Source organism: Trichosurus vulpecula, chromosome 5 (assembly GCF_011100635.1).
Source record: "Trichosurus vulpecula isolate mTriVul1 chromosome 5, mTriVul1.pri, whole genome shotgun sequence".
NCBI classification, from domain to species: domain Eukaryota; kingdom Metazoa; phylum Chordata; class Mammalia; order Diprotodontia; family Phalangeridae; genus Trichosurus; species Trichosurus vulpecula.
In genome coordinates this window covers 36,977,212-37,003,997 of record NC_050577.1, presented here as the reverse complement: position 1 = coordinate 37,003,997, position 26,786 = coordinate 36,977,212, and the positions used below count along the sequence as shown (strand labels likewise).

At 38.5% G+C, this 26,786-nt stretch overlaps 1 protein-coding gene across 6 annotated transcripts in view; it reads right to left on the bottom strand.

Annotated features, from left to right (window-relative positions):
* The window catches only part of TBC1D5 (TBC1 domain family member 5), a 635,464-nt gene that overhangs the window by 486,661 nt on the left and 122,017 nt on the right, over nucleotides 1-26,786 (bottom strand). Inside the window, exon 4 of one of the 6 annotated variants that reach the window (XM_036758384.1) lies at nucleotides 19,451-19,523. The exons of the other annotated variants lie outside the window; for them this stretch is intronic. The gene's annotated coding sequence lies outside the window, so the exon portion shown is untranslated. The remainder of the gene's footprint in view (nucleotides 1-19,450; nucleotides 19,524-26,786) is intronic. 6 annotated transcript variants of the gene reach the window in all.

Genomic DNA, 26,786 nt, shown 5'->3' with positions numbered 1-26,786 from the left:
TGGAAGATGGAGAGGACTTGACTTGAGCGGGCCCGCTATTAAGCCTACATTAGGTTGGTGGCCATGTGAATGAACAGAAGGAGACTGATTTAACAGATGGATGTCTAGGGTTAGAAATGGATTGGGGTTGGAGAAGAGAGGAAGACTTGAGATTGGGAGGTAGCTGGGAAACCTTTACATTGGTCTAGGCAAGAGGCAAGAGGCACCTGGACTGATTTAAGAGATGTCCAAAGATGGAAGTGGCTTGGGAATTGATTAGAGAGGTAGGAGAAGAGAGAAATGTCTTGAATGGCAATGAGTCTGAACAGTGGACAATGGCACTCTCCATAAAAATAGAGAAATCAAATGAGAGGTGGATTCGGTGGTGCCAAAAAAAAAAAGAGAGCTTTGTTTTAGAGATGTTGAGTTTTAAAGGATATATACATGATGCAATAAATGTCTAACAGGCAGTTAGTAATATGTGACTACATAGAGATGACAGGTAAATCTATTGGAGCTGATGAGATCAAATACAATAAGCAAATAAGAGGGCCCAGGCCAGAACACTGGTGCGTGTACCATGCATGGGGATACGCGGGACATGCATGATACTTCAGCAATGCATTCTGAGGAGTGACCAGAAAGGAAAAGGACCAATACGAAGCATTGTCACAAAAACCCATGAGAATATTCAGCGAAAGGGAACGGGTGGGTCCACAGCACCAAATGTTGTAGAGAGGTCAAGATGGGAAAAGGCTATCAGACTGTACGGCTACAACAGCACTAGTCAACCTGGAGTGAGTGAAAAGAACAGCAACCACATTAGAGCTGAGAAGCAGGAGGAAAGGAAGCCCAGACTATGAGCACAGATAGTCTTTTTCTAGGGCTACAAAGGGAAGAGACCTGAACAAAGAGAGATTGAGCGAATGAATGGTGGGGCAAATTAATCTTTCTTCCTTTATCATGTGATGGTTCTAATATGAAATATTCAGGGTAGACCCTGGAAAAGGCTTAACGCCCGTGCCTTCCCTCCGAGGATCACCTCCACCTTATCCGAGGCACACCTTATTTGTATGTAGATGTTTGCATGCCATCTCCCCAATAACACTGCGGGCTCCTGGAGAGCAGGGACTATGTTTTGTTCAGTTTTATCTTGTTTGGGGTGGGCGGGGTAAGAAAGGCATTTTCTTTTTGGTCCCAGCACTGAGCTCAGTGTCTGGTAAGTACTAAGCATTGCTGACTGACTCAGAGTAGTATACCTCAAACTATGGTCCGAAGCTCCTATTTTCCCTCCTGCATCCTTAGTTCACACCCTACGCTTCACCATTCCTGCCTCTTTTCTACCGGGAAGCTGAAGAATGAAAGAAAAAGAGTCAAAGAGCTTTAAGTGAAAGACAAAAGCCCCTGTTTCTGGAGATGGAAGATGCCCAAGTAAATAAGACCCTCCCACCAAAATAGAGCATTTCACCAATGACTCCTCTGCTCACAATATGCCCAAAGGCAGAGTTTGTATAATCTCATTATTGTTATTAAATCAGATAAAATTTTTTGTCAGTTAAGTATGCCTAGGGCTTTTAACCTCACCAACAAGCAAGTCAAGTCAACAAGCTATTATTAGGTGCTTACTATATGCCAGGCACTGTGCTAAGCACTGGGGATACAAATACAAAAGAGAGACAAAGAGACATCTGAGACCCAAGCACTAATCAGAAATGTTCGGAAAGAGCTAAACAGATGGGTTAAACCTATGAAGATGCTTCAAAATATTTTTTGAAGTGACAATAGTCAAGAAAAACTATAACCTTTTATTGATCTTCTGTTACCAATATATTAGAATTTGGCTAGAAAGTCAAATTCTATTTTATACAATGTTTTACTGAAGATTGTTTTATCATATAGGTTATCACCAATTCTATAAGATGTTAAATTTTGTCTCCTTCAGGATTTGGCTAATATAAAAGTCAGGGTTTTGGTGTAACAACCTACATAAAAAGAAATAAACTATGGAAAATAATGAGATGAAAAAGAAAAGGAAAAGAAAAGTCCCTTCATCTTCTTTTCATTTCCTCAGCGGGTGTGAGTCACTAGCGAACCCTGTCCCAAAGGGAGTGAGAGACTGGGCTAATTTGGCAGGATCACATCCTCATACCTAGAAATAATTAAACAGGAATCATGACATTGGGTTTTTATTAAAGGGAAATGCTATTGCTTTTTCTGTCAACTAACCTACAGACAATCTATTTCCAAATGATGGCATTACAAAATTTTAAAAAGCTGTAACAAGATTCCAGGTTTCTTAACAGCAAAGATATCCACAAAATTTATTTTTACATTTATATGCCTATAAATTAATTCCAGAGCTAGAAGAAATCTTATCAGTCGACTCAATCAAATATTTTTAAGCAGTGTGTTAAAGGTAATGATTATACTCCAAAACCAATTTCAAGTACAACAAATTAATAATAATAATGTCATTATTGTAAGTAAATTTGGCTATAAAATTAATTTTTAAAAGTTTAATTCAGTTTGCTATGCCAATGCTTTTCATCCAAATACCTGACTTAATAGAATAGTTCTATCTCAGTCACTGAGTTGGTCAATAAACATTTATTAAGGGTCTACAATGTGTCAGCCACCAGGCTAAGCACTAGAAATGTAAAGATAGTCTCTCAAGGAGCTCACAATCTAATGGGAGAAGACAAAACATAAGAATTTGAAAAGGGATAAAGGAGGGAAATGTGGAACAAAGGAGTATGATGAAGTTCAGGAGTCCAGCAGGGTGGGAAATGATGAAATGGCAGTCCTGGGCATCCTCTTTAAATGGAGAATCTGGGAGGAGCTTTCTGATATCAACACTCTCCAATTAGTAAAACAAATAAATACAATTCTAGTAATTAAAAGATAGACTTCAAACATAAACACAAGGCTGGGTTAGAGCTGGGAAAGAGCCTAAAGGCGAGTAGTTCAAGTTCAAATGGCTTTTACATCTTTCTGGTCACAAGGGTACCACTTACTGTTCCAATGTACAGAAATCAGACCCTGGTCAGAGGTAGTACCTAGCAGAATGCCTAAAAGAAAAAAATTAATTTACCAAATGTTATGAGTGAATGACCTTACTACTAGTGGACAATTTACATTCTTAATAACAAAAGTTTATGGCTATTGCTTATAAGAAATGGTAACTGTAATATCTCCCCTTTTCCTCCTAAGCAGAATGATATAAGAACATATATTCAAAATTTTGGGGGCACACATTTTTCCAGAAGCAGTATTTCCTAATCCAGTTTGCTGGAATGTTTTATTTGTGGCTGTCTCTGACTATCTTAATTGTGCTTTTTGTTCCCTGCAAAAATGCAGGGTCTTACTATTGCTGTATTTAGAATTGTAAATTTCAAAATCTATAAATAAAAAAGTTAAAATAAATAATTTTCAGGAAGCCAGTTCTGATTGTAGATGCAGACTAATGACTTTTTCTATACACATAAAAACTAACAAAAAATGTCCTGAAATCATCTAGAATTTGTTGCTTGCTAATGAGTTTATGCAGAAATTGCATTGTTCTTTTTTAATGATCCATAATCAGTTACTATTAATTATTCAGTAAGAAATTTATATGGGCTAGTTATTCTATAGTTCCATTGTCTGTCATCTAAATTCTATAAAACTACATCGATTGGGGTTAGATTTTTAATAGTCAAAGGTTCCAACCCGAAATTCATTGGTGATACTGATTTATATTCATGCCACAAGTTTATTATAAAAAAAAACCCTTGTATTTTTCATTGATGATTAATCATGGAACCATAAAATTTTTGAATTCAGAAATCATAAAGTTCATATAATGTTATTTTATGAAACAAACTGAAGCAGAATGATACAGGGATTAAGAGCTTTGGAATCTGACTCAGAAGAGACTTGGGTTCAAATCCCACTTCTAGAATTAGCTTTTTATGCACAGCAAATTCAGAGCCTTTCTGTGCCCCAATATCCTGTTCCTTTAAAGTGGGTATATCTGTCGCAGCTCAAAGCATCTCCGCGAAGATCAAACAAGATAATGTACCAAAATCACACCACAAGCCTCGAAGCACTGTTCAATGTCCGGCAATTGCCATGAACACAATTCCAATCCCTGCTGATGAAGCATGTCCCACCAGTGAGGATAGGACGCACCATAAAAAGGAGAAAAGCGAGAGGAGAAACAGGGTCGAACGTAAGAAGGATCAGTAACGGGCTCCCTTGGGAGTTTTGTTTGTTCGTTAACCAGAGCAGAGCCTTGAAGGAAACTGGGGATCCTCAGGGGCGCTCTTGACACAGGGGGAGGGGCAGCTTTTAAAAAGGCACCAAAGTTGAACATAAAGGAGAATGACGGATGCCGGGGGGGGGGGGGGGGGGGGGGGGCGCCTTAACGCTCTGTTGGTAGGGCCAAGGTCCGCCCATCTGGAAAGCCGTCTGATGCCCCAAAAGCTCTCACGTTGTACATAGCCTCTGACCTATTCATACTGCTATAGCTCAGATGGACTGAAGAAGAAAGGAAAGGGAACGAGAACAGGCCATCCTAGGTTAAGGCTTTGGGGTTCAGGGGGGCTTGGGACCCCAAAATACTGACACGCCCGGGCCTGCTCCAATGAAAACACAAAGTCTATTAAAGATTCGCCATCACCGGTAGACTCTGAGGGAGCCCGTGCCTGTGCGACGCTGACGCCAGCGGGCCGGACTGAGTGTGAGCGCCGCCCTCGTGGAGGCCTGATGAGGCTTCTATACAGAGAGACTGCGGGAGTGGGGGAGGGGCGCGGTCAGGCAGTCTGGGGTGACTAGAGGTCTGACTCCAGGAGGCCAGAGAACAGGATTGCGGTGGGATCGAGGACGGCAAGGTAGCAGCCCAAGCAGGGTCAGACCAGTTTGAGGGTAACAGAGACTAGGGCCTCTTGGTAATGAAAGGCTTGTGGCCTCAGGCCAAGGCCAGGCCGAGTGGGAAGATTCAAGCAGAGTTCAGGGGGCTCCCACAGGCGTCCCCATCAGCTCTTTCTGTAGTAACAAAGAACTGGAAACTGAGGAAACACTTCTCGACGGCAGAATGGCTGAATGAATTATCAGGAGGACGGGTCAGAAAAACTGGGACATCTTGTATGAACTAATGCAAAGTTAAGGGATCAGAACCAAGAGAATAATGAATATAATAACAATAATTGTAAAGATAAACAACTCTAAAAAACTTAGAACTCCAATCATCACCATGACCAACCACCATTTCAAAGACTCATGATGGAAAAAAATGCCACCTACCTCCAGAAGGAACGCTGATGGGCTCAAGGTACAGAGACAGAAACATTTTCCTTTCTTTTCCCTTTTTTTTTAAACACAGCTAATGTGGGAGTTTGTTTTGTTTAAGTAAACATTATTTGTAATGGGTTTTGTTTTTCTTGCCTTCTTAATGGGTGAAGGAGGGAGAGGTGGAAAGAAGACAACTAGGAACAGAAAATAAAATAATACTGATTTTTTTTTAAAGAGAGATGCAATGACTGGTTCAAGGTACAGCAAAGCCAATTTAGTTGTAACTCAGAGTAGATGAAGGGGATTAATGTCTGATTAGTGTGGGAAAAGAGCCTGGATCAGAGAGTGAAAGGTTTTAAAAGCCAAGCTAAAGACATTATATTTTTAAAAAGCTAGAGGAAATAAGGAATAGAGGAGAGACACAGACCAAGACAAAATTAAATCCAGGGGCAGAGATGGAAATGAAAAACAGTCTCTGGACTGCTACTACAAGGTTTTTTTCCAAGATGTCAGTAAGCAAAGTCTACAAATTACTGTCCTCATCAGACATATCTAATCCAAACTCTTTGAGGTCCCTTCCAGTTCTTAGATGGGCAGAGGTCCCTCCCTATCAGTGAAGCCTCTTTCCTGAGGCCTTACTCTCCTCATTGCTGATTCTATCTCAGAACCTTCAAAATTAGTGCATCACCTCATTCACACTTGGACTCTCTCCAAATTCTCTTATTTCTTCTTGCCGACCTAGTGACCACACATAAGTACTCATTCTGGACCATTTAATTCCCCCAGAGGTGTCCGCTTCCCCCATTAAAATACAAGCTCCTTCAGGGCAGGAATTATCATGCTTGTATATACACATCTCCAGTACCTGGCACAAAGTAAGCTCTTGATAAATGCTTTATCTTTTTATATAATCCTTCAATATAGGAGAAGGCTCATGGAATTTTTCATGGAGGGGAGGGGCGTCAGAAAACAAGTATGGGAAACAGAAGGAAAAAAGACTGAAATACCAAAGATTTCAAAAGGAAGAAAATTCAGTAAAAAGCCAGAGCATAAACAGATGATTTCATAGAGGTTCTATAACTAGAAGGAAAGATGAAATCACAAAATTCTCAAAGAAGAGAATTCTCAGAGATCACAAAATACTTGTAACTGGATCTTGGCCCAAAAGGCCAAAAAGTGATGCTTTAAGAAATAAAGAATTATATGGAATCTCAAGAAAGTATGGAATAAAAAAAATTCAGAATAATCCAAAATAAATGAAACTCATGAGAATTAGGAATGAAAATCAAAATTTATAGGCCAAAATGTAGTAATAAAGTCAATTAACAGGAAAACTCCAAATCCATAGAGGAGAGCTTCTCTAAAGAAGTGAGAGATTAACTAATCTGGAATGCAAAAATGCTGAAATGAAGAATAATCTGGCAAAAGAGAAACAAAAGGCAATAGCCTTAGAAGAACACACAATCTATAGAAGCAAAAGCCATTAACTTTGCAAATAACCTATACAGAGACAAATTAAGAATAACAGGTCTCCCGGAAGAACAGGGCAAATCAATAAACCTTAGCACCATAATACCAGAAATAATAGAGGAAAACTCCCCAGAACTTCTGGATCTAAAAAACAAAGTACACTCGAAAGATGCTACAAATCATCTAAACTTCAAATTCCAGGACTTATGGTAGTTGCATTTAACAATTTCATGGCAAACTGCAAACAAATTGTGCAAGGAGTAATGAGAAAAATCTTCAAATATAAAGGAAAGAAAATTCAAATGACACAACATTATTCCAAACTCAACTAGAAACCTACAGCATAAGAACGCAAGATGCAACCCAAAATGATTTTCTTACAAATCAAACCCCAATCATCAACAATGGATGGACTTTCAAAAATAAAGTCACAGAAGCATTCTAGCAATAAAAACAAAAGAATGAAGAGAGTAAAATACTAACTTCCAAATATCCCAAACAAAACTAAAAGCAGAAAGGTAAATATGTTCACTTACCAAGGAAAGAATAAGCAATGAAATAAAATATCCCATGAAAAAAATTTATTTCTTAAAAGCAAAGAAAGCACAAGAATGACCTACAGGATTAAAAAAAAAAAAGGTGTGTGGAGAAGGGGGTGGGGGTCATGAAGGAATTTAAAAAGCACCCTGTGGGATATAGAAATAGAAATGAAGGTACTAGAGCAGAACTGAAATGCCATGGACTAAAACCCACAACCCCCCTGAGGCTGATTGACATATTTTGTGGGACAAAATTGCTGAGTGGAAGGGTACATAAATGGGGGAAGGGAAGTAGAAACCAGGGTAGGAATAGGTGGTGTATCTTTATCAATCCATGAGTAAACATCGAAGAGATGATGGTTTAGTCTCTTAAAAAGAAAGGCTGCAAGAGAATGGGAGAGTTGGTAGAAGACAGAGAATAAAGAATGAACTAAAGGAAATGAAATGGGGAAGAGCGGGACCCACAGAAGAGCAGTCCCATAGGAAAGGAGGTATATGTCTACAATGGGAGACCAGGACCTCATGGTTAAACTGAGGAGAGTCAGTACATTGGGAGAATACCTTCACAGAATGTATGTATTCTGTCTCCATGAACAGCATCCCACCCCAAGGGAAAAGGTATGCAAGCACCTAGGGCAGCTGGTACCCAGCAAGATGAGAGGGACATGAACCCAGAAATGAGAAATATTAAAAATCAAAAAGCCAAAAAAGGATATGTAAGATTTGCTGTTGTTCAGTTGTTTCAATTGTGTCCAAATCTTTGTGACTCCATTTTGGGGTTTTCTTGCCAAAAATACTAGACCTACACTTCTTCTAATTCTCAAAGGACCTGGGGTAGCAGCCCTTCTGTGTGCTGGTGTTATGGGTCTTTCACCCCTGCAACAACAGCTGCATAGAGAAAGTCTAATTAGACAAGGCCTGGGGGTGGTTCTGTTATGATCTGATGATCAAAAGAGAAGAGAAATACACTAGGGAAGGAAATGGAAAAGAAGGTTAGATGAAAATTATCTCACATAATCAGTATACAAATAGACGTCTATACAATAAGGAAAGGTTTAGAGGAAGTAGCCGACATCTAAACCTCACATTCGTTAGAAACTGGTCAAAGCAATGAAGGAAAAATAAACAAATACACACATAGAGTTAGGGGACAGAAAAAATTTTACTTAACAGAGGAAATAAAAAGGTAAAGCAGAGAAAGAAGAAGGGAGAATTAGAAGAAGTGTAGGTTAAGTAAGAGATTAGTCCTGAACAAAACAAACTCTGAATAAGAAAATACAAAAACATTTATAGTTCCTTTTGAAGTGGCAAAAAATTAGAATCTGAGGAGGTGCACAAAAGTGGGGTAATGGACAAATTATGGTCTATAAATAATAAAATTTTTCCAGGAAACCTAGAAAACTTGTACTCATGATGCAGAGTGAAGTGAACAGAACCAGGAGAACAATTTATGCTATGACATTAATATGATAAAGTCAAACAACTTTAAAAGAATTTGGAACTCTTATTAGGGTAGTGACAAAGCCCTGTCTCAGAGGACTAATGATAAAACAGGCTACCCACCTCCTGATAGAGGTGAAAGATTCAGAGCACAGAATGAAACAAATTTGTTTTGGACATAGACAATGAAGAAATTTGTTTTAATTGACCATATATTTTTGCAACAAATTTTGTTTTTCTTTTGTATTCAATTGGAGAGTTGGAGGTAGTTGAAGTGAAAAAGTAACAAGGCAGGTTTTTTATTAATTTTATGTATGCGCACACACATGCACACACACGCACTCGCTTTTAAAAACTATAAAGATTACTAGTCAAAAAGGACTGAGGAATCATTATTTCAGTTTGCCCTTTTTTGGGGGGAAAGTTACATTAGTGTCCAGACTTACTCAAAAATCTCTTAGTATTTGCCTAAAAACCGTACCAGAGGCAAACCTGGATTTCTCTCCATAGGCAATTAAAAACAGAACTTTATTTTAGCATGTGATCCTTAGAAAGACAATCTCATCCAACAGACACAATGGCACCATGCCATATGACAAAGTAATCCAGAGCGCATTTAGGGGTAACATAGGTCTATCCTAGATCATACACAAGAGAATTCAGTTTAATAAAATGATCAGACCCACGTGATCATAATACACAGCACTTTAGCAAGATCACTGAGCATAGCAGCTTCAAAGCTGATCACTTTTTTTCAATAAACTATCACAAAATGAATGGTAAAAAAAAAATATGTACCAGATAAGAAGTACTGCATGGTAGCAGTATAACCTCACCTAACTGCATAAGGTCTATCTATACACAGCTCCTTTCTTGAGGATGGCTATTCTAAGTTGTTAATGACATCTGTCCACAGCTGTAGTGTTTTGTTTTATATAACTGTAGCCTCATTTTTTATCACAAGTAATACATCATGATGCATATTTAAGATTTTCCAAATAAAGAGTCTTAGCATTCTATTTAAAAGTGACTAATATTGGAGCAGATCTGAGTCCAAGATTAAGTATTCCTCTGGAGTCAAAACACAAAGGCAGCAAATATTCTGCCGTTACAAATCTGTCCCCTTGCACACACACACACACCCCCCCACACACACACACACACACACACTTCCAACAGGAGCCTAGAAATATGCTGGCAAGGAGAGTGCTATTAGAACTATGTACTCAAAAATTCCACTTTTCCAAAGTCTATTATTCAGATGACAAAATGAGTACCTAAAAACATGAAATATAACCTTAAATTATTCACTTATTCTTTTCACAAAAGAAGGAACCGTCAATCTAATGCCAAAAGACTTCAAGCAGATTTCTAAAGGTTTCAAGTAAATTGCCTTATTTATCAAAACTTTATTCTCCTTGTTTGTTCATTAAATACTGTAGTATTGCATTAAGGTCAAACAGTGCCAACCAATTACTGTGGTTTAAAAAAAAAAAAAAAAGCTCTGCTTCTTAATACTCTAAGTTTGCACAGAATACAGTGAATTGCTTTAACAAACAGTACAAAATTCAGGCTATCCAAAGTACATTTCAACCATTTAGTCTTAAGGATTTCTATCAGCAAATAATCCTAATACAATTTATTATCAAAACTGCATGAAGTACTCTTCCTTTTTGTCTCCTAAATGCCAAATTAAAATTTCAAAAATATCTGCTTCTGCATATTCACCAATGTTCTCATCTTAAGCAGCTTCTGAAGAATTCTAACATTAAATGATCTAGAAAAGAAGATCTTTTTCCAAGCTGATAATTTCCAAATTTCAATATTTTCAAATGGATATAAATTCATATTTTTAATTCTATTCATTCCCAAAAAGGATGTTTTCAAGGTAAAGAGAAATCATTAAGCAGGAAAGCTTCTTCACACATACAACTTTTAAACACTTGCAATGTTTGGTGCCTGGATCCTGCAAAGCTTTACAGAGCTTAACGCTCCAAGATTTGCCATGCATGCCTTCATTTTGGGCCGCAAAACTGCAAAGGTAACGTCTTCTCTAAATGATCATCAGAAACAATAACCAAAGGCTTTATTTAATTTTATTTCACAATTAATTTTGGTACCACGTAAGCTGGGACTGAATCCCTGGTAAAACATAGGAAGTTTCTATTAGTAGTCTATTGCTTTTTCCTGCAACTAAAAATATAGCAAGTTCAGTTCTTTAAAATAGTACTCCCTATTGGTGGAGATGTGTCTTAAAATAGGTGAGAAAAAAGGAAAATGGATATGGACTGAGAAATAAATAGCTCCACCTTTTCTCAGATTCTCCATCACTAAAGGGTAATTCTAACCACCAGTGGGAGATATAGAGGAAAGAAGTAAGACAAAGAAGAGGCTGGAGGCAAGAAAAGCTGTTATAATTATAGCTGGGAACACAGAATTTGTTAAAGGAAGTCTACTGTATAATTATATTTGAAAATTTAGCAAGATGCCCAGAGGCGGCTTGCAGCTGTCAGGAACTCTACTCCTGTTCGTAAGGCGACCACTTAGAGCAAGGCAAGCCACTACCTAGCATTTACTAGAATTTATAACTAAAATAAATGGAAAGGTCTTCTGCTGAGAAAAATGCACTCCCTATGAGATATAAGCACATCTATTTCGATAAGGTAATTGACTCAGTTTTCAGTCCTTACTCAATGTTCCCTCTCTTACCTCTCAGTGTCTCGGTCTCAGTGTCCCTCAGTTTATCTCAGTCACTCTCCCTTCTTTGCTTCCTTCCCTCCTCCTCCTCTCCCTTTCTCTACTTTTTCCCTGAAGGAAATCATCTATTCTCATGACAATAAACAACTGCCCTCAGGTGGCTGGTTCTCAATTCCACATGGCAAGCATAGACCTCTTCTAAACTTTTTGAATCATAGAACTTCAGCATTGGAAGGGACTCCAGAGGTCATACAAGATCATCTTTTTTTCTTACAAACAAGTAAAATGAGGTCCAGTGACAGGGAACAATTTATTCACAGTCACAGTGACAAAACCAGGTCTAGAACCTAGGTCTCCTTACTCTTAAACACGTCCACAAATTACAGGGAAAGAAAAACACCACATTTAAGATTCCAAAGTACATGGAGGCTAAATTTTATAATTTTAGCACTGAACAACAAATTTTGTAAGCAACCAGGAAAAAGACCTTTCCTAATGAAAGAAGATCAATTCATATAAGCCGGATCATCTACAGCTGTGAGAATTCTCAGGAAAGATAGATAGTCCAAAAAGCAAAGCAACTAAAGTGTCAACTCAATAACTTGTACAAAGCTGAGGCTAATCATACAAGTACTCCAAAGAAGATATATAAGAAAGGTAAGAACAGCAATGAAATCAATTATCGCAAGTTTATAGAATATGGTGGGTTTTAAAAGAAACTGATGGGGCACAGTCTCTGGGAACACCCTTGACCCACCTTGAATCTTACCACTAGATCTGGCTTTTCATGCCCAAATAGCCAGCCTAGCCCTCCTTTGTCTGATTGCCTGCATCTGCTTCCCACCCTTGATCCTATCAAAATATCTACACCCAAATCTGTTACCCTAGCCTACCCTAGGTAGCTTTCAGCTATTTCCCACCCTTAATTCCATTCCTGGAGTCACCTCACCCCAGACCCTCCCTCTCCACCAGTCATCTCATTCCCATCAAGATCCCCCTTAGACTCCTCCTCAAGACCCTCCCTAAACCCCTCCTCTAGTCACCCCAGACTACTGGATCCCTCCCACAGTCTTTTTTGTATATAAGATCCATCTTGCCTCCATGAAGGTGCTCAGATGCAGTCTGGCTCAGCTCAGATTGTTCTGGCCAGGTTGTCAATACAGGCATCACAAAATGGTGAGATTTCTTAAGACTCTACTCAATATGGTGAATCTTTAATAAACTTTAGTTTTTCTTTGGCTGTAAGAAGGCTTAGGTCAAATTCATTTGGCAGAACCCAGCGTGTTGTTATTTTGGGGTCCCAAACACCCCTAACCCCCTAAAACCTCAACAAAACCAAGGTGGGATCATCAGTGGACAAAAAGGATCTAAGTTAAATATTTAAAAGAATCATGAAGCAGGAGAAGGTGAGGAAGAAAAGCATTATTAATAGCTCTGTAGACTAAATTCTATGCTTCCCTAAAAATGAATGTATATCTTTTAGGGAAATAAAACAGTAGGATATCACTCACTCGAGTGGAGAGAAGAGAACCGGAAATACAGTGCAGCATTTTAAAGGAAGAAAAATTATTGGATATATCTTTCACTATCATATGTGGGAGATGAGAAATGGGAGGGGGAGTCAACCAAACAAGAGATAACGAAGATCACAAAAGAATCAGTCATTTCTATTACTAAAATTAAAAAGGTTTAGCACAAAACGATACAAACACAGCTAAAATAAGAGGGAAAACCATTATAGGTGGAAAATATTTGCATGGGATATCTAATAAGGAACTGATTTTAAATATTTTCAAGTTATTGTTGAAGTTTAGGGGTGCTGGGACTCTGAAAAAGTGACACGTGGATCTTGCCTGAATGAATTCGACACAAATCTTCTTTCAGCCAAAGACAAGGTTTATTAGAACACTGGCCAGGGTGGGCTTCATTCTAAAAATCTTCCATATTGGTCAGACTCTTAAGGAATCTAAGCACCTTAATGGAAGCAAGATGGATGTTCTATACAGAAAGACTGTGGGAAGGATCTAGGAGTGGCCAAGTAGTCTGGGGTGACTGGGAGGTAACAGAGAAGTGCCCTAGGTGAACACCTGGAACCTGAACCATGTGGCCAAGGGAGAATGGGGTCCAGATAGGATCAAGGGTAGGAAGTAGCCTGGGCTATCACGAGGTAACAGACAATGAAGGGCTGGGCTAGGTTAGGGGTAACAGAGATGGAGGATTGGGCACAGGCCACAATTAAAGGATTACAGCGATGCATCTACAACTCAGGGGAAAGCCAGAGACTTGACCAAGTTGGAAAATTCAAGGAGAGTTGGGGGGGGAGGGGAGCAGGGCAGGTTCCCTGAGCCTATACCCTGTCATGATTTGTTTTCCTATATTTCTTAAAACAGTAGTATGGTTTATTGATAAACTGGCCTCTAAATCAGGAAGACTTAGATCAAATTCAGTCTCAAGGCTTAGATCAAGTTGGTGGCTGATTCTAGGCAAATCATATACTCTCTTAATCTCCCCACCCCCACCCCCAACCCCACAACTAAAAATATAAATTTCAGAAAGGCTGTTGATCTACATCAATAGAGGAGGTTTTTTTCAACTGGAGTTCCCAGTACCAATGAAATCACATATTGTTGATGGGGTGCTTGTGCTTGGACCCTAACTCTAACAGCCTCTGCTTTGGTGCCTGTGCCTGAACCCCAGTTCTAAAACACATTCTGACCCTCACAGTTTCTCTCTAGCTAAAGGACAGCATACCCCAGCTTATCTTTGCTCCTTCCTCAGTAAGTAGCTGTGCCTATCTATAGATTGATTCCTGGATGCCAATAGTTGACTGTACACTGAGTCATAGCCGTATTTGCTACTTACTGACCTTTCTAATATGTATCCTAGATATAGTATTTTGTCTAACAAGACATTAGATGAGAAGCTACATAGAGATTTCCCTTTAGCCTTGACCAATAATTAACTTAGTGACAGTTCATAGTCAAAACCATACCCTCTAGTACCCTTCCTTGGGCTATTTCCCAGTGAACTCTGGGTAATACGCCTGCACAGTGGATATAAAAAGTGCATGTTCCTTTAAGAACTGACCACCCCTTAACCACTCCCTAATCCCACCCCAAAACACCTAATTGACATGTTTCACCCCCAAATCTTACATTTAAGCTCTCCCTGCACCCCTCTAAGGTTGCAGGTTCCCTAAGAATTCTTGCCCACTATAAAGCATATTATAAATCTTTGCCACCTTGACTTAAAGAATGCTTGTGATCATGAATTCATTCTAGAGAGCCCTGACCCTCTCCAGTACTCGAGTCCTTGAAGGGCACTCCCCCTCAACCGGGAACTCTATCTAGTCCTGGGAACTTTAGTTTTGGGATTCCCAAATCCCTGGTTTTTTCCCCCTCAACATTGTGACCCAAACAAAATGCTACCTTGTAACTTGAGGATTTGGATAATAAATTATCAGGTAACAGGGACCCCCTGTAAGTAAAATAAACGGTTAGTGACTGGAGAACGGCTAAACAAATCATGGTACAAGAATATAATAGAATATTGTGCTTTTAAAAATGAACATGAAGAATTCAGAGAAATCTGAAAGACTTATATGAACTGATGCTCTGTGAAATAACCAGGATACTTATGCCTGATGACCAGGAAGTATACAAAAAGAAAAAGAAAACAAAACTGAACTAAGTTCAATTGTAACTGATGAGATTCAAATAGATTGGTCAAGGAGAAGCCCATTGTCTGTTAAAACTACTTTAGGAAATAATGAGATTCAAGTAGGATAGTTAAGAAATACCAAAACTAACAGTGGCCCCTCCACCCTGGGCAAAAGGGCTGGACAATGAATAATGAGGTGCCTAGATTTCCTCAAAACTATAAACTACCCCACCACTGGCCTACAGTGTTCCTGACTTCCTCACCTTTCAGTCCCAGAATACCTAATCTCTCCACCCATGGAAGGTTCTCCTCAATAAGAATCTCTAGCTTCTCCTGGATAGTGGGCATCTCCCTTGGGGGAGCCACCTCCCTAAAGGAGCTGCTCCGCCAATCCCAACCCCCAAGCTGCAGCCTCCCTTAAGTGACTGTGTGTGTGTGTGCGCGTGTGCGCGCGTGTGTTGTGTGTGTGTGTGTGTGTGTGTGTGAGAGAGAGAGAGACAGAGAGAGAGAGAGAGAGTGAGTGAGAGAGATCAAGAATAAAAGCTTTTCAGCCTGAGAGAATTCTTTCCAGATGACCTCACCACACATATACCAAGTATCTCATTATTTTGGGGTGCCCCTGAACCTCAATATTTCTGGAGCCCTTGGCAGGGGGTGGGGCTACCTCCCTTGGGGGAAGGCTGTTTCTCTTAAGGAGCAGCTGTCTTCCTTAAAGAGCTGACCCCTCCCTTTAAGCTGGGGTCTCCTTTGAGCTACTGTCCCTTAAGGAGGATCCTGAAATGCCTTTACTTGATTTGGAGACAGCCTGAGCAAATTCTTTCCAGATAACTCTGCCACACATACACCATGTACATAGTCATTTTGGGGTGCCCCTGAACCTCAATAATAATGACCAAGCTTGGGTCCCTAAAATGGATGGGAAAATGTGCTTTCCTCATTTCTACTGCACAAGTGATGGGCCAAAGTATAGAAACTTGTCATATGATATCAGATTAAGTCAATGCGTCCTTTGATTCCACTGGAGTTTCTTTCTTTCACTATTTAATATAAGTTTTACTTGATAGGGCAGGAGTAAGGAAACTAAATGTCATATAAAACAAAACACACCAATAAAATAAATAAAAACATTCCAGATTCTACTCTGAGTACACACACACACACACACACACACACACACACACCCCTTATAGGTAAATAAATCCCAGGCCTAAATGTAAATATTTAAAATCTGATTGAGACATGGTTCACTTTCAATTATAACTTTTTAAAAAAAAATCATATTTAAATTTTCCAGTGTTCAATGTTTGAATTTATCTAAAAGCAAACCAAAAAACCCTCAAACTGTTAAAATACAATTCAATCCAACAAACATTTATTAAGCAGCTATTATGTATGAGATACCTTGATAAGTGCTGACTAAACTATCTCAAGAAGATAAACTATCCAAATTCAGACCAAAACAATACAACACACAATGTATATATGTTAGAGTACAATTAGTACAGAAAAAGTCAAGGAATCCAGTATCTTATTATCTTTATAAATGAGAAAAATAGGTGAGAATCTGTCAACAATGAAGGCCAGGAAAAACAGCTTCATCAAAATGACAAATGCACCAGAGTTTTAAGAACATGCGTCATGTTGACGTTGAAAGCATGTTATACAAAAGAATATTTTTCTTCTTTTCCTAGCCTGTTTAATTTCATGAGATCTTGATTATTCAGTAACTGAAATGAGTCTAATTCTAATCCTCCTTGAATTTTCACTTCAGAATACTATAGGATTAAAAAAAAAGCCTAATACTTTCTCCACTTGTTAAATCATAAAAGTCAGCATTCAGTGGTCTGCACCAAGTTTTTTCAAGTGCTAGACTATTTGCATAGACTAACTATACAAATACACACAAAGCTTAAAGTAGTTTTACTTCTATAACATTTATCAACATACAGGGTGTTCCTAAAGTCTGGACACATAGGCAAAAATGCGTATTTTCAAGAAATGAAATGAAAGAAATTTTCAACATTTTATTTAATTGGAATATTAGCAAATAACATCTTCAATTCATTTGTGATGCAAAGGTTGATGCGCTTTGCAAGATGCACGTGAACCCGAAGCAATAACTCCATGTTGCCATCAACTGTCGATGTGTCCAGACTTTAGAAACACTTTGTATAATCACACCACCAGTCTCGAGGATTCATAGCATTTCTTAGCAGAGTATGCATTCTGTAAAGTATTTCTGGGGAGGTAGGTAACTCATATTTTTCTAATGTGAAATGTGTTCTTATATATAGATTTACTAAGCCCTTCAAGATATAGGAACAAAGAATAAGCGATTCTAATTATCTTTCATCCATACATAATAAAAATAAAAATAGTTCTAAAGGAAATTGTAAGGATTTTCCTCTATTTACAAAGAAGCCCACCAGTGATGATTTGTTAAGATGTATTGATGTCATAGCTGTTTAGGTATAAACGTACATTTACATATCAACCCAGTAGTTTTCTAATATAGATAGATCAAGATATTAGCTTTTAAGAATTAGTAAAGTGGAAAAGTTGAATTCTTTCTTAATGAAAACTAAATTCATGAGTATTAACCAACCTGCTGAATCTTATAATTTACTTATGATTCATAGTTTCTTCCAGGGTTGCTTTGAGGAGCAAATGATATGGACATAAAGCCCTATGCAAAAATGTACATAAAGCACCATTTACATGCCAGTTACATTAGAATTCATTGCCCTTCCCCCAAAACTCTTGTATCTTCCTAATCCCCCTGTTTCTCTCAAAGGCAGCAGTCACATCAGTGTCACAGCCACATCAGTGTCCCCTTAACACATTCTTTTACCGCTACATACCTGAGTAGCTTAAGCTTGCCATTTCTGCCTCTACAATCTCTATCCTCTGCCCTCATTGGCACAGACAGCTGCCACTGCCTCTCATCTAGACCACTGCTTCCTAAATCATCTCACCCTGCTCCAATTTATCTTACACATGGCTGCTAAAATGATTTTCTAAAACAATGGTCTGACCAGGTTACTCCTCTGCCCAGTAAAGTCTAGGGGCTCCTGCTTTATCTACAGGTTCTAACAGAAATTACTCTGGCATTTAACCTTCTGTACATCTGGCCTCCAGCCTACATCTCCATCCTCATTCAACACTGCTCCTTGCTTCCAGTCCAGCCAAAGCCCCAAAGGGTCTCTGGATTCTCTTTTTTATGGGCACTGGAAGAACCTACGGGGACAGACACAGATAACTATCTAGTTCTGTCAGGGCAAGGACTATTTCACTTTGTTTTTATACACCTAGCCCAATGTTGGTAGTAAATACGAATTATCATTGCAACCCCTGACTCTCCACAACTCAAAAAATATTTCTTGACACTTTTACCTCTCCTTGGCAAATTTAAAGAATTTAAATCACAAAATTCAAATTATGTCAAAAATACTGTAATAAAATACTCCAAAGTTAAAAATGCTCTAATATGGAGCATATTCAAATCAATTACTCCATGAATGGCTTAACAAAAATAGAGATTGCATCACATCTTCACAAAGCCTTCCCCACATACCAGAGCACAAGCGATCCCTACCTCCATAAAGCTCACAAAATTTTCCTGCCATCTTTCCTACTGACTTATCACATTCTCTTTATAATTAATCTTATTTTCCCTCACACTCCCATAGACTGTATGGTATGCTTCTTGAAGATAGGGTCAATATTTAAGAAAAACAAAAACTATATTCTTAGTACCAAGAACACTGTCCTAAATAATAAGCAATGAATTTATTTAATTCAAGAGTAAAAACAAATATTTATTTTTCCTTCATTTATTCATGGAGTATTTTTTTTAGTTCAACAGAATTTGATGTATGCCTATTAGCAAAGCACTATCACAATAAGTAGTTTGACTAGGCAACAAAAATAATCTTATTTATTGAACTGGTTATTGTAATAATTAAAAAAGAATTATTCTTCCTTTATTTCAGATAAAATGGAAAGCTGTTTAAAATAGAAGTATAACTTCTTTAAAAGTGGCAATCAATTTGATACAGTTATATTCTTCTTCCATTCAGGTTTATACTATATTAATATTTTATTCCTAAAACTCTTACTTGGACTGCTATATCTGTTTTATCCCTTTGAAAAAGTTTCTGGATTTGTAGCAGTTAACAATAAACAAGTATACTGGAAGATCCAAATAAAGGACGGACCCAAACGAGAAAGCAAAGAATCCAATATATTTAATGCCAAAACAAGAACCAAAAAAGCAAAACCATCCCTGGTTCCTTTTCAAGGACAGTTGGACAGCAATTTTAAAACTTCTCTCAAACTATTATGGTACTCATTCACCTTTGTTAATAAAGAAAATATATACTCATGTCACATACCTTTATTGTGTATATCAAATCAATTTGTCTCGTCTCTAAAATTCCATTAAAGGTGCTAATTGAGTCAAAAACCCTGCATTACAGAACATAGTTAAAGAAATGTGGTTTTATTGTTTTATATACAGAAATATACACGTAAATATGTAGCAATACGGATTATAATGAAATTTTTCCAAATAAAAGTCCTTCTGGACTGCTAAAAGAACACAGACAAATGTATTTATTTGTAGCTATATACATTTGCAAAAAAATAATCTTTAAAACCTGTTGTCTTATATAGATATCATTTTAAAGTCTCTCTTAATATTGTTTACAATACTAATTTCCTTAGTAAATCTCTTCTTCAAGCAACTAGCACACAAAGGTAAATTTCAGCCTAGTTTGCGTAGAATTATCATAAATTGAAAATTAATGGAATCTACCTGAAAGAAATTTTGCTACATTGAGTTTTCAAGACATGGCACAGAAAGACAGCCTAGAAGACATACTTTAAAATGTTCTCCTCCTCAAATCACCAATGGAAGGATTTTAGTGCAGGTGCCTTCTAGTTCTGCAGTCAGAGAAGCCTACATTCCCTTTTCCACAATTGCCAAACAGGCAGTTAGAAACAGGAAACTGGAGAAAGGTAGAGAACAAGGGCTGCAGCTTCAGTCATCCACTTCAGAGATGGCAGTGGAGGCTACTCTGAAATCAAAGGTTCCCAAATTTATTTGGCCTACTGTCACTTTAAAAAAAAGTTACTCAGTGCCCCTCTGAAAATCTTTCTTTAACCCTTCAAAGTTTTTTTTTAATTTGCAAAATTTCAAAAAACATAAAATATATATATATATATATATATTTTAAAAATGCATCTTAAATAATTTGTAAATTTGTGGGTTTTTCCCTGCAATAAAATTTTGATGATGCAATATTGAGTCATGTAACCATATAGTATGGTATTGCAAACAAGTCAGTACACACACATATTCCTGCTCCAAAAAAGGAGCATGCTGAACTTCCCAATAATGTGCACACTCACCTGCCTACATGTGCTTGTTAAGACCTGTCAACAGACTTAACCACTGATTGGTAATAACTTGCATTTTGTGTTTATTTGGAAAATAACGTAATCACTATGATTTTAGCTCTGTTACATAAGAGATGAAATGCGTATGAATGGTTTTTCAAAATGTTCTTCTCTTCTCTCCTTATGCTTCCACCAGTCACCCCCTTATTTTTATTCAATTGCACACAAAGCTAGTACAGCACCCCGCCCCCAACCTTCCTGCATCCCTCAGGGGGTGGTACTATCCCCTCTGGGAATCTATGCTCCGAAATTGTTTTGGGGCGCAATCAGGTATCAAAAAGGCAAATCTATGACAATATAAATGCAAAACACAACACACACAACCAAGTTATTTGTTTAAAAAAATTCTTTGTTTTGATAATAGATAGTATTTGAGTAAGTCAAGTCAGGTCAACAAATATTTTGTTAAAGTACAATACTAATCACTGAACATCCAAAGAAAAGCAAAAACCAGTTCTTACTCTCAAGGTTCTCACAGTCTAATGGAGGAGACAACATGTAAACAACTACATATTCAAACAAAATATGAAAAAGACTGGAAATAATCTTAGAGGAAAGGCACTAGCCTTAAGGGGGGTTAAGGAAGAAGGTATGATTTCTAACTGGGTCCTGAAGGGAGCCTGGAGAGCTGGGAGAGGAAGAGGGAAAGCATTCCATGAATGACAGCCAGTAAAAATGCATTGTCCAGAGACAGAGCATCTAGTGGAGACCAGTGGTGCGGGATCAGAGAGTACATGGAAGAAAGTTTAATAAGGCAGGAAGGGCAGGAGGGGGCCAGGTTATAAAGACTTTAAAAGACTAAACAGAAGATTTTATATTTGATCCTGGGGGTCATAGGGAGATTCTGAAGTTGACCGAATGAGAGGTCAGGACAGGCAGGGTGGAGTGAGGGTGGTAATGAAATGGTAGTGAAAGTGCAGGCTGGACTTGTACTTTATGAAGATCAATTCGGCACATGAGTGGAGTATGTGAAGGACTAACGAAAGACATCAGGAACGAAGAGTAACCCAGAGGCATATGCAGCAATGGAGGTGTGCGGCCTCCACCAAGAAAAGATGGTATTTAAGTTATTAAAAAAGTAGGATTGACAGGATTTAGCAAATAATCAGATATGTGGGGCAAGAGTGAAGAGTCAACCTCATGACCCTGAGTTACTGTGAAAATGGTGGTGCCCTGGGCAGAAATTAGGAAGTTCATAAGAGGAGAGGGTTTGGGAGAAGATAATGGGCTCAGTTTTGGACATAGTGGGTTTAATATATCTAGGGAACATGCAGTTTGAGATGTCCAATATGCAGCTGGAGATGCAAGACCTGAAGTCAAGAGAGAGGTTAGGACTAGACATATAGATCTGAGCATCATGTCCACAGAGATGATTAATATTAAGTTTTTGGAAACTGATAAGCTCACCAAGTCAGGACAGAGCCTTGGGGGATACTCATAATTAGTAGGGGTGATCTGGGTGAAGAATCAACAAGGGTACATGGAGAAAGAATAAGGAGAACTAGGAGAAAACAATATAATGAGAAAAGGGTGATGATCTACAGTGGCAAAGATTGTGAAAGGGTTAAGAAGGATGGGGATTGACATAATGCCGTTCCATCTGGAAACTGTAGAGATCACTGATAACTCTGGAGATGGGTGTTTCATTTGGATGATGAAGCCAGAAGCCAGAAAGCTGTAAGTTAAAAAGAGAGTGAGAGAAAAGAAAGTAGAGGCACAGATTGTGGATGGCCTTCTTCAGGAGCTTAGTCGCTAATGGGAGGAGAGACATAAGACAGCAGCTAGCAGGGACAGAGCAAGCAAGGGGCTATTGTTAGGATAAGGGAGACACAGGCATGTTTGTAAGGAACAGGGAAACAGGCAGCAGAAAGGGTGAGACTGTAGAGTAGTAAACTGGTGAGGATGACGGGGAGGCAACAGAAGATGGGATGGAATAAAAAGTTACTATTAAATAAAACCCAAAGTGGAAACAATATCTAGAATAAACCACAGCTCTCTCCCCCAATACCTTCCTCACTGTACGCTACACCAACAGGCATCCCATCCCTCGTACTGGTCTTCAGAATCAGAAAAATGTCTTTATCCCCTTTCTTCTACTGGCTTTACCCTAAACTAGCTGATTTTTTCCTCTTAAAACCTGCTGCTTCTCTCAACATCTGAGGGTGGTTTTGTGTTCTCTTTTCAGCCTTGTCTCATCGGTGGCCCCACATTTTGTAGGGTAGGTTTGTTCTCCTGGGGTTTTTTGGAGGCTAAAAGGATCCTAGGTTTTGTTCTTTCCATTCCTCAGTCTTTTAACACTCTACCAGGTTAGATTCCTCTGGAAATTCCTATAAATGTAAGTAAAATAAAATGGTAGCAGATCTTCACTAATTTCATTAAGAATACAGTCAGTGAAATTAGAAAAAAGCCAAAATAAGATTTTGCAGGAATGCCAATAAAAGGTGAGGGAAAGAAAGCAGAGGGAGGAGAAGAATAGGAATGCAAAAAAACGCTATCATAGAAATATTATTTTTTGGATAAAGCCATAACAAACCCTAACATACATAAACATATCAGAATCTGTGGAGAAGCTAAGTCTAATCTGAAAGCAAAATATATAACTTATCATTATGTGTCCTAACCACAGAACTCAAGGTGTACATACAAAGGCCCTTCTGTGAATGTCTGTGCGATTGATCTACGGAGGCTCTACTGGGTCGACAGAGCCGAAGTCATCTTGCTCTTCAAAACTCCATCCTGCCCCATCGGGACACAGGCATCTAAGAGCAGAGTACTAGTCATCTCACAACTTCTGTGAAAAACTTTAACATTTATTCAAACATTTTACCCTAATGTTTCCATAAGCTGGGGAAAACTTCCAGTCCCACATATAAAACACAATTTTTTTGAAAGTATGTTACTTGGGCAGAGCCAAGATGGCGGCTGGAAAGCAAGGACTTGCTTAAGCTCCCCTCCCCAGGTCCATCAAAACACCTATAAAAATGGCTCTGAAAACAATTCCAGAGCTTCAGAACCCATGAAATAGTAAAGGGAAGCAGGGCTCCAGCCCAGGACAGCCTGGATGGTCTCTGGGAAGAGTCTGTTGCCCGGGGCCGGGAGCAAAGCGGAGCACAGCCAAGCATGGGCCACGGCAGGACCAACCAGACAAGGAGCCCAGTGGAACAGGCATAGTGCACTGAATCAGTGAGCTGTGGCAGTTACTAGACTTCTCAACCCACAAATGCCAAAGACAACACAGAAGGTTAGTGGGAAAAGCTGCTGGGACAGAGAGAAAGGAGTTCCTGGTCAGCCACCTCCCCAGGGGTGGCAGAGGTGGCGTAGCTCTGAAGCTGCTTCCAGAGATACAGTTTCAGTTGCTTCTGGCCCAGGCCCACCTGGTGGGAGGAATTAAGCAGTGGATTAGAGCTGGAGTGCAAAGCCTACTTTGCCCTGCCTGGATCTGGGCCACAATCCTGGTTGGCGGCTCTTGGGGAAGAAGGAGCGCTGGTGTGGCAGAGCTTGCTGTGTAGAAGTAGCTCTGAAAACAGCAGCGCAGCCCCTGAAGCTTGGGACAAAGTACTGTCTACTCTACAAGCAGTCATACCCCGACAAAAAACTCAAGGGTCAAGTAGTTGGCTGGGAACATGAACAGGCAGCAAAAACGCTCTCAGATTCAGACTCAGACTTTGGAATCTTTTTTTGGTGACAAAGAAGACCAAAGCTTACAGTCAGAAGAAGTCAACAAAGTCAAAGAGCCTACAACAAAAGCCTCCAAGGAAAACATGAACTGGTCTCAGGCCACGTAAGAGCTCAAAAAGGATTAGGAAAAAGCAAGTTAGAGAAGTAGAGGAAAAATTGGGAAGAGAAATGAGAGTGATACGAGAAAACCATGAAAAACAAGTCAATGACTTGCTAAAGAAAACCCCCCAAAATACTGAGGAAAATAACACCTTAAAAAATAGACTAACTCAAATGGCAAAAGAGCTCCAAAAAGCCAATGAGGAGAAGAATGCCTTGAAAGGCAGAATTAGCCAAATGGAAAAGGAGGTCCAAAAGACCACTGAAGAAAATACTACCTTAAAAATTAGATTGGAGCAAGTGGAAGCTAGTGACTTGATGAAAAATCAAGACATTATAAAAACAGAACCAAAGAATGAAAAAATGGAAGACAATGTGAAATATCTCATTGAAAAAACTACTGACCTGGAAAATAGATCCAGGAGACACAATTTAAAAATTACTGGACTACCTGAAAGCCACGATCAGAAAAAGAGCCTAGATATCATCTTTCAAGAAATTATCAAGGAAAACTGCCCTGATATTCTAGAGCCAGAGGGTAAAATAGAAATTGAAGGAATCCACTAATCACCTCCTGAAAAAGATCACAAAAAGAAAACTCCTAGGAATATTGTCGCCAAATTCCAGAGCTCCCAGATCAAGGAGAAAATAAGGCAAGCAGCCAGAAAGAAACAATTTGAGTATTGTGGAAACACAATCAGAATAACCCCAGATCTGGCAGCTTCTACATTAAGGGATCAAAGGGCTTGCAATATGATATTCTGTAGGTCAAAGTAACTAGGATTAAAACCAAGAATCACCTACCCAACAAAACTGAATATCATGCTCCAAGGCAAAATATGGAGCTTCAATAAAATAGAGGACTTTCAAGCTTTCTCAGTGAAAAGACCAGAGCTGAATAGAAAATTTGACTTTCAAAACAAGAATCAAGAGAAGCATGAAAAGGTAAACAGGAAAGAGAAATCATAAGGAACTTACTAAAGTTGAACTGTTTTGTTTACATTCCTACTTGGAAAGACGATGTGTGTAATTCATGAGACCTCAGTATTAGAGTAGCTGAAGGGAATATGCATATATATAGACAGTGGGCACAGGGTGAGTTGAATATGAAGGGATGATATCTAAAAAAATAAAATCAAAATACGGGATGAGAGAGGAATATATTGAGAGAGGGAGAAAGGGAGAGATAGAAGAGGGTAAATTATCTCACATAAAAGTGGCAAGAAAAAGCAGTTCTGTGGGAAGGGAAGAGGGGACAGGTGAGAGGGAATGAGTGAATCTTGCTCTCATTGGATTTGACCTGAGGAGGGAATACCATACACACTCAATTGGATATCTTACCCCTCAGGAAAGAAGGAGGAAGGGGATAAAAAAGGGGGATGACAGAAGGGAGGGTGGATAGGGGGAGGAGGTAATCAAAAGCAAACAGAGGGGGACTGGATAGGAGGGAGCAAAATACAGTTAGTCTTTCACAACATGAGTATTGTGGAAGGGTTTTACATAATGATACATGTGTGACCTATGTTGAATTGCTTGCCTTCTTGGGGAGGGTGAGTGGGGAAGGAAGAGGGGAGAGAATTTGGAACTCAAAGTTTTAAAAGCAGATGTTCAAACAAAAAAAGTTGTTTTTGCATGCAACTGGGAAATAAGATATATAGGCAATGGGGCATAGAAATCTATCTTGCCCTACAAGAAAGTAAGGGAAAAGGAGATGGGGGGAGTGGGGTGACAGAAGTGAGGGCTGACTCGGGAAAGAGGCAATCAGAATATATGCCATCTTGGAGTGGGGGGGAGGGTAGAAATGGGGAGAAAATCTGTAATTCAAACTCCTGTGGAAATCAATGCTGAAAACTAAAAATATTAAATAAATAATTTTTGAAAAAGGAAAAAAAAAGTATAAGTACATTACTTGACTTTTAAGAAGCCAATGGCAATTTAACAAATTTAGGTTATTATGTTGTTCTTTTATGTAATTTATTTCTATGGTCCATAAGACAAAGAATAATTTTCAAAAACCTGTTTTACTAGTAAAAATCCAAAAGCTAGAATTTGAAGTCTTGATAAAAAAAATAATAGATTGTAGATTTTAAGTTTATAAAAATGAAAAATTAAAAAATAAGCTATTTCCTTGATAGTCTCATTTTATATATAAACTGCAATCTTCAAATTATCAGTTTTCTTAAATCCATTTGTAATCCAATAAAAAACTCTAAGTGACTGTTAATAAACAAATAAATAATTGATTGAATATAGTACTGTTTTGTTGTATAAACTGTTGATAATACACTCCTCAATAAAGAAAAATTGAATTATAGCCCAAGGGTGGTTTAATTTGGTACAAATTTTGAATAATGTCAAATGTACTTCCAAAAACAGATGCTTAGAGACTCTTCAAGGACACTAGGCTCAATCAGAAGCCAGATTAAAGTTCCATCTGGAAACTGATAGAAATTCACAGTTCCATTACGATTACCAAAGTCACCAATATAACAT